The sequence below is a fragment of the Dendrobates tinctorius genome, unplaced genomic scaffold, assembly GCF_039654945.1.
Source record: "Dendrobates tinctorius isolate UK_male_01 unplaced genomic scaffold, ASM3965494v1 ptg000118l, whole genome shotgun sequence".
Classification (NCBI taxonomy): Eukaryota; Metazoa; Chordata; class Amphibia; order Anura; family Dendrobatidae; genus Dendrobates; species Dendrobates tinctorius.
This window is the reverse complement of record NW_027361786.1, coordinates 343,995-358,485: the sequence shown is the minus strand read 5'-3', so window position 1 is coordinate 358,485 and position 14,491 is coordinate 343,995. Positions and strand designations below refer to the sequence as shown.

At 46.5% G+C, this 14,491-nt stretch overlaps 1 long non-coding RNA gene across 1 annotated transcript in view; it reads left to right on the top strand.

Annotated features, from left to right (window-relative positions):
• LOC141101496 (uncharacterized) overlaps nt 1-14,491 on the top strand; it is a 427,984-nt gene that overhangs the window by 172,135 nt on the left and 241,358 nt on the right. The window contains exon 2 of the long non-coding RNA XR_012234985.1: nt 13,808-14,222. This is a non-coding gene — a long non-coding RNA (uncharacterized lncRNA). The remainder of the gene's footprint in view (nt 1-13,807; nt 14,223-14,491) is intronic.

Below are 14,491 nucleotides of genomic sequence, written 5' to 3'. Positions count from 1 at the left end.
TGGATAACCCTTTAAGTAATTATTTCAAGACAATGCGTAACTTTTCGTGATTGATTGAGGAGATGACGCACGTAGAGAAGGTGACGGATGCAGAAGGTGTTGATCGGTGGAGGGCCGACTTCTGTGCCCTCCACTGATCGGCAGAGCGGTGGACATTTATCCTTGTTAGAAGGCACATGTTTGACCACTGTTCCATTCGTTCCCTTTGGCAATACTCCGCAGTGTGCTTGACTTTTTCCGGTGGCCCAGCCACGGTGTCCAGCCACAAATCGGGGTGGATAGCCGTGCGTACGGCAGAATAATCCCACTGACTGCAGCCAATCCACATCCAGACTGCAAATTTACAGCAGAAATCTGAAGGTCTTTGTGTAACAGCTGTGACAATTCCACTGATAACACATGGGAAATATCCGCCAAATGAGAACACCCCTGGCTATACGGATCAGAAACTCCATTATCCATCAGATTATCTTTGCAATAATATTCACACTCTTAAACATAATATAATATAGTTAGAAGTTGAACATATATAAGCCGAGCAATACTGAGGCGCTCCGCCGGACCTGTCAACCTAGGCCGGGAGCCAAGAAGCCAAAGTACAGATTCATCTGAGACTTTACTGGCAAAAAAAACACCGGAAACTGTAAGAATTAGCTATTAAACGGGTTATATAGGATTGTAAAACATGCCTCATTTCTTTACGGAACAGCGCCACACACAGCTATAGATTCAATCTTAGACCTATTCTAGCGAACGAAGCAGAGCTGCAATACCAGGCACTGCCTGTAGATGAAAGGGGTGCTGTGCCTGCAAGATATCATGATTTTACAATCTTCCAAAACCCTTTTAAGTCATCCAGTTAGAGCCACCAAACGCAAATTCATAAGTTATTGATTTATATAAATGTCATTTATATACATTTCTGGAATGAGGCTTTATTAAAGGGTTAATCCCTCCCCCCCCTTTCAAAGATGGAATTTTTTTTCAACCTTCTGATTCCGACTATGGAGACTGGCGCTTTGCATACCAGTATTACCTGCTGCTGCCCAGAGGCGTTAAACATCGGGGCGGTCCGGCTCCTACTCTGAAGTGACATTCCAAAATGTCACTGCAAAGCAAAGCAGTGTATGCAGTCACTGGAGCCCTACCGGGGCTTCTTCCTCCTTACTGAGTGCTCATGTGATACTCGAAAATGTGCCTGGTCAGAGACACAGTAAATGTCCAAGCCTTAAATTGGCTTCTGAATGATGGACTGGAGTGAGATGCTTCTCAGCAGGAAGTTGTCGGCAGGTTTTTGCTATGTAATCTGAGAGCAGCATGATATAAGGGCAGGGACCCTGATTCCAGGGATGCATCACTTACTGGACTTCTTACTTTTTTCAATACCATCAGTGTTTTATTAGCAGGAGAATATCACTAGAGGACTAGTTTTCTTGTGATATGTAGTCCTTCTGCCTATGCACAGCGTACACAGAAAGTTGCCAATCTGAGCACTGCTAGATCTACAGCACAGAAAACAGGGATTCTGTCAAAACTGCACCAAGCAGTCCAGAAAGTGACACATCGCTGAAATCAGGGTCTCTGCCCTTATATCATGCTGACCTCAGATTACATAGCAAATGTGGATCTTGATGAATCGTGTGTTTTTTTCTGTTTTCTGCCTGAGATAGATATCAGATTTTTATTTGATCATCTCCCCAAACGAGGAATCGGTGACTCATTTTTTCTGTGGAGCACAATCGTAATTTCTGCAGCGTCTGTCAGTAAAAGACAGAAGATGTAACGATGTACCACTCAGTGACATTTTGTAAGTTTTCTCTGTGATTTATGAGCCACCTGCTATGGTGAATCCAGTTCTCTGTGATGTGCATCAAATACACTTCTTGGTGCAGAAAAAAGTGTTTGTTAATTATCAGACAGGTAAAGATCAAGTCTGCCAGGCAGGGAGAGGGGGAAGACAGGAATCCTTTACAGACCTAACTCTTTATTGTTTTGTTTTCATTTTTGCTCTTTTATTCTTCCTCCCCTTCTTTCAATAGCCATAACTTTTTTATTTCTCCTTAGACATAGCCATATGAGGGATTATTTATTGCGGGGCAAGTTGTAGCTTTGAAGGACAAGTATATATATATATCTATATCTATATATATAAACGCCTTATCGTGTCTGTAACCAAAATCGCGGGCCGCTGATTGGTCGCGGCCACCAGGCCCCCGCCAGGCCGCAACCAATCATCGACAGGCACAGCTGTTTGTTATGGTAAGCTGCGCCTGCGGCCACGACCAATCACTGCCGCGGCCCTGTACAAAAATAATATTAAAAAATAAAAAAAAGTTATTCTCACCTTCCGACGGCCTCCTGTCTTCTTTCCACGCGCCCGGCCTCGCGTTCCCAGTAATGCTTTGCGGCTTAGACCGCTGATGACGTTACTCTTGCGAGAGCGAGAAAGAAGACCGACGTCATCAGCGGTCTAAGCCGCAAAACATTACTGGGAACGCGAGGCCAAGTGCGTGGAAAGAAGACAGGAGGCCGTCGGAAGGTGAGAATAACTTTTTAATATTATTTTTGTACAGGGCCGCAGCAGTGATTGGTCGAGGACAGAGGGCCGCGACGCTGATTGGTCGCTGCTACACGGAAATGGGGGTGAGGGGACCATGCATACCAGGAAAGGTGGGTGAGAGGACCATGCATACCAGGATTGGGGGGTGAGGGGACCATGCATCCCAGCATTGGGGGGTGAGGGGACCATACATACCAGGATTGGGGGGTGAGGGGACCATGCATACCAGGATTGGGGGGTGAGGGGACCATACATACCAGGATTGGGGGGTGAGGGGCCAAGCATACCAGGATAGGGGGGTGAGGGACCATGCATACCAGGATAGGGGGGTGAGAGGACCATGCATACCAGGAAAGGTGGGTGAGAGGACCATGCATGCCAGGATTGGGGGGTGAGGGGACAATACATACCAGGATTGGGGGGTGAGGGGACCATGCATACCAGGAAAGGGGGGTGAGGGGACCATGCATACCAGGATAGGGGGGTGAGGGGACCATGCATACCAGGAAAGGTGGGTGAGAGGACCATGCATACCAGGATTGGGGGGTGAGGAGACCATACATACCAGGATTGGGGTGTGAGGGGACCATGCATACCAGGAAAGGGGGGTGAGGGGACCATGCATACCAGGAAAGGGGGGTGAGGGGACCATGCATACCAGGATTGGGGGGTGAGGGGACCATGCATACCAGGATAGGGGGTTGAGGGGACCATGCATACCAGGATTGGGTGGTGAGGGGACCATGCATACCAAGAAAGGGGGGTGAGGGGACCATGCATACCAGGATTGGGGGGTGAGGGGACCATGCATACCCCGACAGGGGGGTAAGAGGACCATGCATACCAGGAAAGAGGGGTGAGAGAACCATGCATACCAGGATTGGGGGGTGAGAGGACCATGCATTCCAGGATTGGGGGGGTGAGGGGACCATGCATACCAGGATTGGGGGATGAGAGGACCATGCATTCCAGAATTGGGGGGTGAGGGGACCATGCATACCAGGAAAGAGAGGTGAGAGGACCATGCATACCTGGATTGGGGGTGAGAGTACCATGCATTCCAGGATTTGGGGGTCAGGGGACCATGCATGCCAAGAAAGGGGGGTCAGGGGACCATGCAAGCCAAGAAAGGGGGGTCAGGGGACCATGCATACCAGGATAGGTGGGTGAGGGGACCATGCATACCATGAAAGAGGGGTGAGGGGACCATGCATACCAAGAAAGGGGGGTCAGGGGACCATGCATACCAGGAAAGGGGGTGAGGAGACCATGCATATCAGGATTGGGGGTGAGGGGACCATGCATACCAGGATTGGGGGGTGAGGGGACCATGCATACCAGGAAAGAGAGGTGAGAGGACCATGCATACCTGGATTGGGGGGTGAGAGTACCATGCATACCAGGATAGGGGGGTCAGGGGACCATGCATGCCAAGAAAGGGAGGTCAGGGGACCATGCATACCAGGATAGGTGTTTGAGGGGACCATGCATACCACGAAAGTGGGGTGAGGGGACCATGCATACCAAGAAAGTGGGGTGAGGGGACCATGCATACCAAGAAAGGGGGGTGAGGGGACCATGCATACCAGGAAAGGGGGTGAGGAGACCATGCATATCAGGATTGGGGGTGAGGGGACCATGCATTCCAGGATTGGGGGGTGAGGGGACCATGCATACCAAGAAAGAGGTGAGAGGACCAGGCATACCTGGATTGGGGGGTGAGAGTACCATGTATACCAGGATAGGTGGGTGAGGGGACCCTGCATAACACGAAAGAGGGGTGAGGGGACCATGCATACCAAGAAAGGGGGGTGAGGGGACCATGCATACTAGGAAAGGGGGTGAGGAGACCATGCATATCAGGATTGGGGGTGAGGGGACCATGCATTCCAGGATTGGGGGGTGAGGGGACCATGCATACCAAGAAAGAGAGGTGAGAGGACCAGGCATACCTGGATTGGGGGGTGAGAGTACCATGTATACCAGGATAGGTGGGTGAGGGGACCATGCATAACACGAAAGAGGGGTGAGGGGACCATGCATACCAAGAAAGGGGGGTGAGGGGACCATGCATACTAGGAAAGGGGGTGAGGAGACCATGCATATCAGGATTGGGGGTGAGGGGACCATGCATACCAGGATTGGGGGGTGAGGGGACCATGCATACCAGGATTGGGGGGTGAGGGGACCATGCCTACCCCGAAAGGGGGGTAAGAGGACCATGCATACCAGGAAAGAGGGGTGAGAGGACCATGCATTCCAGGATTGGGGGGTGAGGGGACCATGCATACCAGGATTGGGGGGTGAGGGGACCATGCATACCAGCAAAGAGAGGTGAGAGGACCATGCATACCTGGATTGGGGGGTGAGAGTACCATGCATTCCAGGATTTGGGGGTCAGGGGACCATGCATATCAGGATTGGGGGTGAGAGAACCATACATATCAGGATTGGGGGGTGCATTATTGCATTATTATTATTAAATCTTCAAAAATAAACTGCATATATATTCTAGAATATCCGATGCGTTAGAATCGGGCCACCATTTAGTATATATATATATATATATATATATATATATATATATATATATATATATATATATATACAGTGGGGAAAAAAGTATTTAGCCACCCACCAATTGTGCAAGTTCTCACACTTCAAAAGATGAGAGAGGCCTGTAATTGACATCATAGGTAGACCACAACTATGAGAGTCAAAATGAGAAAACAAATCCAGAAAATCACCTTGTCTGATTTGGCAAGATTTATTTTTCAAATTATGATGGAAAATAAGTATTTGGTCATTAACAAAAGTTCATCTCAATATTTTGTTATATATCCTTTGTTGGCAATGACAGAGGTCAAATGTTTTCTGTAAGTCTTCACAAGGCTGGCACACGCTCTTGGTGCAATGTTGGCCCATTCCTCCATGCAGATCTCCTCTACAGCAGTGATGTTTTGGGCCTGTCACTGGGCAACACGGACTTTCAAATCTCTCCATAGGTTTTCTATGGGGTTGATATCTGGAGACTGGCTAGTCCACTCCAGGACCTTCATATGCTTCTTACGAAGCCAATCCTTCATTGCCCTGGCGGTGTGCTTGGGATCATTATCATGCTGAAAGACCCATCCATGTTTCATCTTCAGTGCCCTTGCTGATGGAAGTAGGTTTGCACTCACGATATATGGCCCCCCATTCATTCTTTCATGTACACAGATCAGTCACCCTGGTCCCTTTGCAAAGAAACAGCCCCAAAGCATGATGTTGCCACCCCCATGTGTTGTGAACACTTTTGACCTGGCTTCTGAGTTTGGGCTCCCTCTGGTGGTTGCTCCTGGTAATGGAGCTGGTCTAGCTGACAGAAGTCAATCACCTGAGCCGGATGACTGGAGGTCAGGTGTTGCAGACTGGGGAGATTTAAGTGAACAACCTTGTCTGAGCTCTTGCTGGTGATTTGTTTTGCTTCCTGAGCATATTTTGAAGTCTGCTAGTCTCCTGCTCCGTCCTGCATCTTTCAGATAAGTTATTTGTCTTCTTGAATCTTTTTTTTGCATTGGATCCATTTTTGCTTGTCTCTGATTTTTGCTTAGATGGTGTTAGTTAAGCCTAGTTCCCTGTTGGAACCTGTGCTGGACCCTGTTCCATAGTTCCATATGTCACAGCGTATGTTAGTCTTTTTAGTAACCAGTTCACATCAGCGTTCTGATTTAGTGGGGGAGAGGTCATGTGGCCTCAGTATTTTTGCATATCAGACGTGTTGGATTTTTCTTAGGGTTTTTTTGCGTGATTGCAGACAGTATCCTTTCCTGTCCTGTTCTATCTAGACAGTTTGGGCCCCATCATTTGCTTACTCTATTCTCTGCCTGTGTTTTGTGCTTCATCTTGTCTCACCGGCAATATATGTTCGGGGGCTATCTATTCCTTTGGGGTTATCCTCCGGGGCAGTTTAGCTTTCCCATTTCTCTCTTTAGGCTTAGTTAATTCTCTGGCTGTGCCGAGGTGTCTAGGGCATTGTAGGTACGTCCCATGGCTAATTCTAGCTTTGTTGTCAGTTTAGGGGTCTGCAATCCGCTAGCTACCAACCTCTTTGGTTATCTGGTTGCCTAATCTATTCCCCATTATCCTCCTCGGTTACCTAATCACAACACCCATGCTTCACAGTAGGTATGGTGTTCTTTGGATGCAACTCAGCATTCTGTCTCCTCCAAACATGACGAGTTTTGTTTCTACCAAACAGTTCTACTTTGGTTTCATCAGCCCATATGACATTGTCTCAAATCTATTCTGGATAATCGAAATGCTCTCTAGCAAACTTCAGACGGGTCCAGACATGTACTGGCTTAAGCAAGGGGACACGTCTGGCACTGCAGGTTCTGAGTCCCTGGTGGCTTAGTGTGTTACTGATGGTAGCCTCTGTTACGGTGGTCCCAGCTCTATGCAGGTCATTCACTAGGTTCCCCTGTGTGGTTCTGCGATTTTTGCTCATGGTTCTTGTGATCATTTTGACCCCATGGTGTGACATCTTGCGTAGGGCCCCAGATCGAGGGAGATTATCAGTGGTCCATTTTCTTATTATTGCTCTCAAAGTTGAATTCATCACACCAAGCTGCTTGCCTATTGCAGATTCAGTCTTCCCAGCCTGGTGCAGGGCTACAATTTTGTTTCTAGTGTCCTTTGACAGCTCTTTGGTCTTCACCATAGTAGAGTTTGGAGTCAGACTGTTGGAGGTTGTGGACAGGTGTCTTTTATACTGATAAGTTCAAACAGGTGCCATTACTACAGGTAATGAGTGGAGGGCAGAGGAGCCTCTTAAAGATGAAGTTACAGGTCTGTGAGACTAGAAATCTTGCATGTTTTTAGGTGATCAAATACTTATTTTCCACCATAATTTGCAAAATAAATGTTGCCAAATCAGACAAGGTGATTTTAATCATTTGTTTTCTCATTTTGACTTTCATTGTTGTGGTCTACCTATGATGTCAGTTACAGGCCTCTCTCATCTTTTAAAGTGGGAGAACTTGCACAATTGGTGGCTGACTAAATACATTTTTCCCCACTGCATATATTGCTTGTAATGGGTTAATCTGCAAGAGTAGCACATAACTGCTCCTAAAGGGTTAACCTGCAATTGGAGCACAGAGCTGCTTGTAAAGGGTTAACCTGCAAGAATAGGTCATCATTATAAGATTGGTGGGAGGTCTGACACGTGTTAAACCTACAGATCAACTTATATTGGGCACGGCAGCAGACGGGTATAAAAATTCAATGGCGCCGAGCAGCAATGCGTCGTTTAACCTATAGTGGCCAGGTAGACGTCCTGCACGTCAGATGATATTCAAAGGAATAGGAGGTTTTCTACAGATTAAATGATGCTGTGTTGTTCAGTCTCCATCCAATCCCAAGGAAAGCTCATCAATAGTATACGTCCAGACAACTGTTCACAGGTCACAGCATTGCAGATGCTGTTTCCAGCCTTCTCATCCTGCTGCTGTATAGTACACAGGAATCCATCTTGTATCACCTATTACCAAACTACATCCAGTATGAAGATAACAGCATCTCTCCTGTGCTTACATGCTGCACATTTCCAGTCTCCCCACACATAGTAATGTCTCCCAGCTGGAAAGCATGAAGTTTTACCCAACTATCAAATAGAGAGACAGCAGAGAGCCTCACTTCAGCCTCACCCTGCGAATTTCCATAAATTTGTCAGAAATGTTGTTAGTTTTTCTATTTTACATATATTGAAGAAAGATTTGATAATATCATTAAGTTTTCCAAGAAAAAAACATGGAATACCACGGCACTCAATTCATCATTGGTATTCCACTTTTTATATAACTTCTCTACCACTGAGCACCTACATTCACCAGACCGGTGTGCTGCCAATTTTTTCTGAAGTTATCAAATAAATGATGGTTCCTCTTTCGGAAATGAAAAAGTTTTTTTCTTTCATTTTTTTAGCTGAATCACTTCTTTCTAGGAGATATTTGATATGGATAGTCCTTTTTTTGTATGAAGAAACCCCTAAAATAGGCTGATCACATGATCACAGGGTGTCTTGCTGTTTTGACCCTAACCAATCAATTTGGGATCCTGGCTGCAAGTATTCATTTTCCCTGCAGCGCCACCACTTGAGAAATTAAGAATTACAAGTGGCTCAGAGGTATCAATGTAACACAGAGATGTGCCGGGTCCTTCAAAAATAGACAACTAGGAAAACCTTTTGCAATAAATTAGTAAGGCCAGATATTTTTGTTTGTGTTCCCACATAGCCCCAATGCTTTTTTTATGCTGTATTTTTGCCTTTTTTACAGAAATTCTGCTGCTTTTAACAATTCAAGCTCAATAGATTTCTATTGAAAACTCCTGGCCAATGTATAGTTAAAGATGCTTTTGAATTGTGTGTTTTGGGGCATTTTTTTCACTACAGGGAACATTTGTGTTTTTAGGTGCCAAAACCCGGTATTTGTGCACTAAAAGACCAACGCAGCAAAAAAAAGGTTAAAAGGCATAAAAAAATTGTAAGAAGGGTCCATGAATACTGGGCTCCAGCACCAATGGGAACATGTTGAAACATAACTTTTACTGTGAAAATAAAAACCTGGTGAGAGAAAGCAAAAAGTTAAAAAAAGATAAAGGATCCATAAATTGACGCGTTTTGGGTTTGTAAACCTTAATCATAGATGCAGAAAAAAAATGCAGTGGAAAAAGAGCAGCATTTTTTGCATGTGGGAACATGGCCTGATAGCGCAACTCTATCCTCTGATAAACCATGGAGCTGTCACGTTACTCTCTGCAATTCCAGATGACAGAGAGCTGGTTCCAGTGTATCTGCTGGAGAGAGGCTTGAAGTAACTCTCTCCTGCAGGCTGCAGCAGAGGAATCAGTCTGACATGTACTTCTTGGCAGCTGATGAGATAATATATTTGCTGTGCTCTGTGCCCCGGGTGCAGAGCTCTCCACAATCCAGAGCGCTGACAATCTGTTCATCTCTCACCACAAGACAATACATGATTTTTTTGGGGGGGCTCTAAAAAGATCGATAGCATTGGGGTATAAGCTACTTGTAGATCCTCTTGTGTCACCATGATTAAAATACTTCTCGTTCTCATCCCAGTAGCGTAATCCCCGCCTGAGATTGCTTCTTGCCTTATGTTGCTGTTTATTGCTTTTTTTTTTTTACGGAAAGACATAAAGTAAAGAAATCTTGTCTGCAGAGCTCTTCGGTTATGTGCACACACGGAGTATTTGCAGCAGAAATTTTTGCATCAAAACTGCTGCACTTATAGTACCAGCAAAATGAATGAGATTTCTCTGCGTGAAGTGGGAAAAACAGCTTAAAAATACACATGCAAAAAATGAGTAAAAAATGCATAAAAAAGCTTTAAAAAAATTCTGCTGCAAAAATGCAATGTGTGCATATACCCATACTGCGCATGCGCGAAGCAAGATTGCTTTGCGCACGTCCGAACTATGGAGTTTAACTTCTCTAATACCAAAAAAGATCATGGACGGGGGCCACGGATGAGGTGGAGAAAGAAGAAACACCGCCCATCGGACCGGACACAGGCCATTTACATAGGCCGCCAACTTCCAGTGACAGATTCCCTTTAAAGCTCTATGCAGCAATTCATTTTTATGGGAGTCCTTAGGTTGATTTATTTATGTCTGTAATGATGTGTTAAAGATGTAGCGCCCTTAGACAATCCCTTTTTCTTAGCAATTTTTTTTAAAGCATTCCCGATATTTCAGGTGACTATTAAGAATAATATTATGTGTGTTCATGAGGAATAACGCTATTTCTGGCCATTATATGACTCGCTTCCTGCGTTTTTCCTAGTCTCCCCTCTGCAGGCTTTATCTCTACTTTTCAGTTGTCTCTAAGCTAGTGGGTGGAGACTGACTGCTATGATATCTCTCATATGCAGCACACACAGACATGAAGGATTCCTGCTCCCTTGTCTCTGTGTAGCAATTGTTCACAAGAAGCAGCTTGTAGGACGTTATACAGCAGTTCTAAGCTGTGTAACTGTGAATCCAGCCCAGTGGTGAGAAGCATGATCTGTGCATCTGTTCCTCATTCTTTCTCTCAGCTCTTCCGCCCATCTCAGTAGACTGCTGTAATCTGATCTCTCAGTGATCTTGCAGTCCCACTTGTTTTGACTAAGATGAATTTTAGCTTTTTTTTCCCAGAGTGAATGACGAGTTCAGGAGGCAGGAAAGAAAGAAATATGTTGCTGATGATTGGAGAAAGAAGCATATTTTTGTAATAGGATATATTAAGTATATGCAAAGTTTGAAACAACAGTGACGGTTTACAGTGATCCCAGTGATCTACGGTAATCTGCAGAGAAACTTGACATCAAGTGCTGATTATTTTTGCACTCCAACCACCTAGGTAATGAAGCAGGAAACGATGCTTCACCAAGAGTTGGAAGTCTCAAATTACTTAGCCGGGTTTTCTGAACCAGACAACAAAGTAACTTGATTTCTTGTCATTTACTATTTTAAGATCCAAGAAGGGTTGTCCTAGGAACCTACCAGGATTTTTTTTCCCTCCAAACTTTCGCCACTATCTGAATGTTCCTGTCCAGTGCTTTATAGAGGTATCCTTTTTAGCCAGAACTGATGTATTTTGAGCATCTTTTAGCTCATCTGCTCCTAACATTCTCCAAGCAACGAGGTGGAGGTTCTCTGGAAAGAAGTCAAGTTGGCCACGTGCTTATCTTGCGCAATCTGGCTTAACTGACTTCACCAAGAACAGGTCGTGGGATGAAGAACTCTAACCTTAGGTATCCCATAATAAGCTATGGTATGGGTAGGGGGTAAGGGCCTTTTCTGAGAACCACCCAACTTCTAATGTAGCTTCAACCAACCATGACCCAATTTTGTTGCTTCATAAAAGTCTGTAAAATGTCCTGAGGAATCGGGCTGCAGATGTCTTCAAGGGGTTGTCCAGGACTATGATATTGATGGCTTATTACTCAGGATAGGTCAGTGATAACAGATCGGTGGGGGTCTCACACATGATAAAGTCACATATCACTTGTTAGCAGGTCCCCGGGCTGGTGGAAGTACACAGTGTACAGGACAGATTGCTACAGCCTGTAACAACCCTGCTGGCATCACTGCATGGACTCCCATCCCCGCACACCAACTTACTCACTGCTCCAGGTCATGCGGTGATTTCTGTCTGCTGCCAGCTCCATGCGCTATGCCTCTTGTTTTCTCTCTTCATGTTTCCTGACTGTGTGTATAGGGGGCGGCGCCTAAACTCTCTGCTTCTTATGCAGTCAGGGTGCTCCGGTCTAAGCTGTTCCCGACCAATTACCTGGAGCCCTTTACTATATAGCATCACCACACCCACTAACCCTTGCCTGTGCAATGTCTCTACTCAGTTAGCTCCTTGCTACTGAGGAAGCAAGGCCCTGTCCTTTGTCTTGCCTTCCTTGAGAGGCTTTACTCCTAGCTTTTTTCATACACTTTGTGTGCCCACCAGGAGGCTTATATCCTGGCCCCTGTCTTGTCCTAGCCTTGTCTGAGTACTTGCCTGTTACTTCTCTGCTCGCCCTCCAGGAGGCTGAATATCCTGGTTCCTGTATCCTTCGGTCCCTGTACATTGTCTCATACTGTTTCCCTGTCTGAACTCTGCCTTACTTCTGTCTGTCAGTCTCCTTGTCTGTGGTTCCTTTCCCTGCTGTCTTTCCCTGTGTCCTCCCTGTCTTACCTTGCACTCTCGAAAGCTCTGCCTACCTTGCACTCTTGCAAGCTCCACCTACCTTGCACTCTTGCAAGCTCCGCCTACCTTGCACTCTTGCAAGCTCCGCCTACCTTGCACTCTTGCAAGCTCCGCCTACCTTGCAAGCTCCGACTACTACGCACACCTGCGGCTCCGCCTACTCCGCACTTCTGCGGCTCCGCCTACGCCGTACTTCTGCAGCTCCGCCTTCGCCGCACTCCTGTGGCTCAGTTCCTAACCTGTTCCAACACACTCCACTCCTTCCTGCCTTTACCCTTACCTGCATCTGCTGTGTGAACAGGCGCCTGTCTGTCCCTTCTGATACCACGCCCGCCTGTCCTGTGTCTCCAAGCCGTGCCCGCCTGCCCAGTGTCTCGAAGCCGTGCCCGTCTGTCCTGTGTCTCCAAGCCGTGCCCGCCTGTCCTGTGTCTCCAAGCCGTGCCCGCCTGTCCTGTCTCCAAGCTGTGCCCACCTGTCCTGTTTCTCCAAGACCTGCCCGCCTGCCCTGTGTCTCAAGCCGTGCCCGCCTGCCTTGTGTCTCAAGCTGTGCCCGCCTGCCTCGTGTCTCAAGCCGTGCCCGCCTGCCTTGTGTCTCAAGCTGTGCCCGCCTGCCCTGTGTCTCAAGCGGTGCCCACTTACCCTGTGTCTCAGCGGTGCCTGCTTGTCCTGTGTCTCAGCCTGCTTGTCACTCGCACCTGTCCAGGTGTCCTGTTTCCGAGTGGGATCAGCAGCTACAGCCAGACACCACCCTGGAGTGGCACCCGGCAGCTACCTGCCGCACAAGCCTGACCTCACCATCAGAGGCTCCAGTGAAGACCAATGTAGCTGTCGTAGTCACGCCCAGGGTAGTCTGGTTTGTGGCACAGTGGAACCACAACCCCCCCAGCTTGCGCCATTCAGCCAAGGCGCGAGCGTGACACAGCCCCATACACTGTGTACAGCATTCACTTAAATTCCGGCTGGCAGACCTCCACCGTAGAACGTAGTGGCTGTTGTAGTCTTAAACCATTCCTCTAAATGACTAAAGAAAGCAGTCAGCCAAATTCTCGTTTGGCCAGAGGATATTTATGCCAACACTTCCCCACAATACACATACATATGAATAAACTCCTACCAAATACCTCTGGAGGTGGTTCATCTAGGGGTCAGTCCGGTTGAAACCCAACATGCTTGATCCATCTTCCTCCCTCTGCTGCAGGGAAAGAATATGGACAACCCCATACAATACATGGAGGTGTCTCAAAATTTTTTGAGATTGGCTGCCATAAATATGGAGCCATTCAACATCTTATACCGTCAATGCCTATATTAGTGTCACCATTGACTTTCTTGGTGTTTGGACCCTTGAGAGGTGACAGTCTGTGAGTGAGACTGACCCCATGATAAGCCGACCAGCCATACTCTCATACTTCTCTATTTATGGCTTTTATGGTGCGAGTGAAGATTATGGAGATCCAGCATCGTGATGGAAATGACTAACCTATGTCTTCTCTTGTTCGCAGGTGGACATATTTTCTTACCTCTGTGAAATTTCCTCTAGAAAACCAGGATTACAATTGTAAGCTGCACAGGAAACCCTGAGCGAGATGGTGAAGTCTCCATCAATTGCCTTCAAGACAGGATATAATTGTACATGTCACATTGCAGAAATATGAATCCAGATTTACATATGGATTAGGGCCTCCGGACAGGGCTTTTCATGCGGAAAACTCTGGATTACCGTCCTTTCTAGTGGCACAACGCAGGAATACTTGTGACGGCCTTGATATTTGGATTGTAAACTGTAATTAGACGTTAAGACCAAGATATAAATATATATATATATGCCTGCGAGCTGACGGGGGCACTGGTGTCACCCCTGCACACTGGTTTATGATGAAGAAAAGCAGGAGCGTTCTGACTGTCTCGGGAGATGAGGTAAGATGGGAGTGCAAGTCGCCGGGGGGCTGCATTGGCTCCTACAGACAGAACATGTTCCATTTATTAATATGGTTTATGTATCTTTTATTTTATTATAAATGTTAACTGAACATTTTGGCACATTACTCATATTCAATCGGGTTAGAGGCAGTAGGAGAAATATCAGCTGAAAAAATGTCTATTAGCAGAATCTAGTGAAAAGAATGAAGAATTAGCAAAAGCTGCTGGGAGTCAGGACAGCACAGTGCTGAATTAAGACCTAAAAC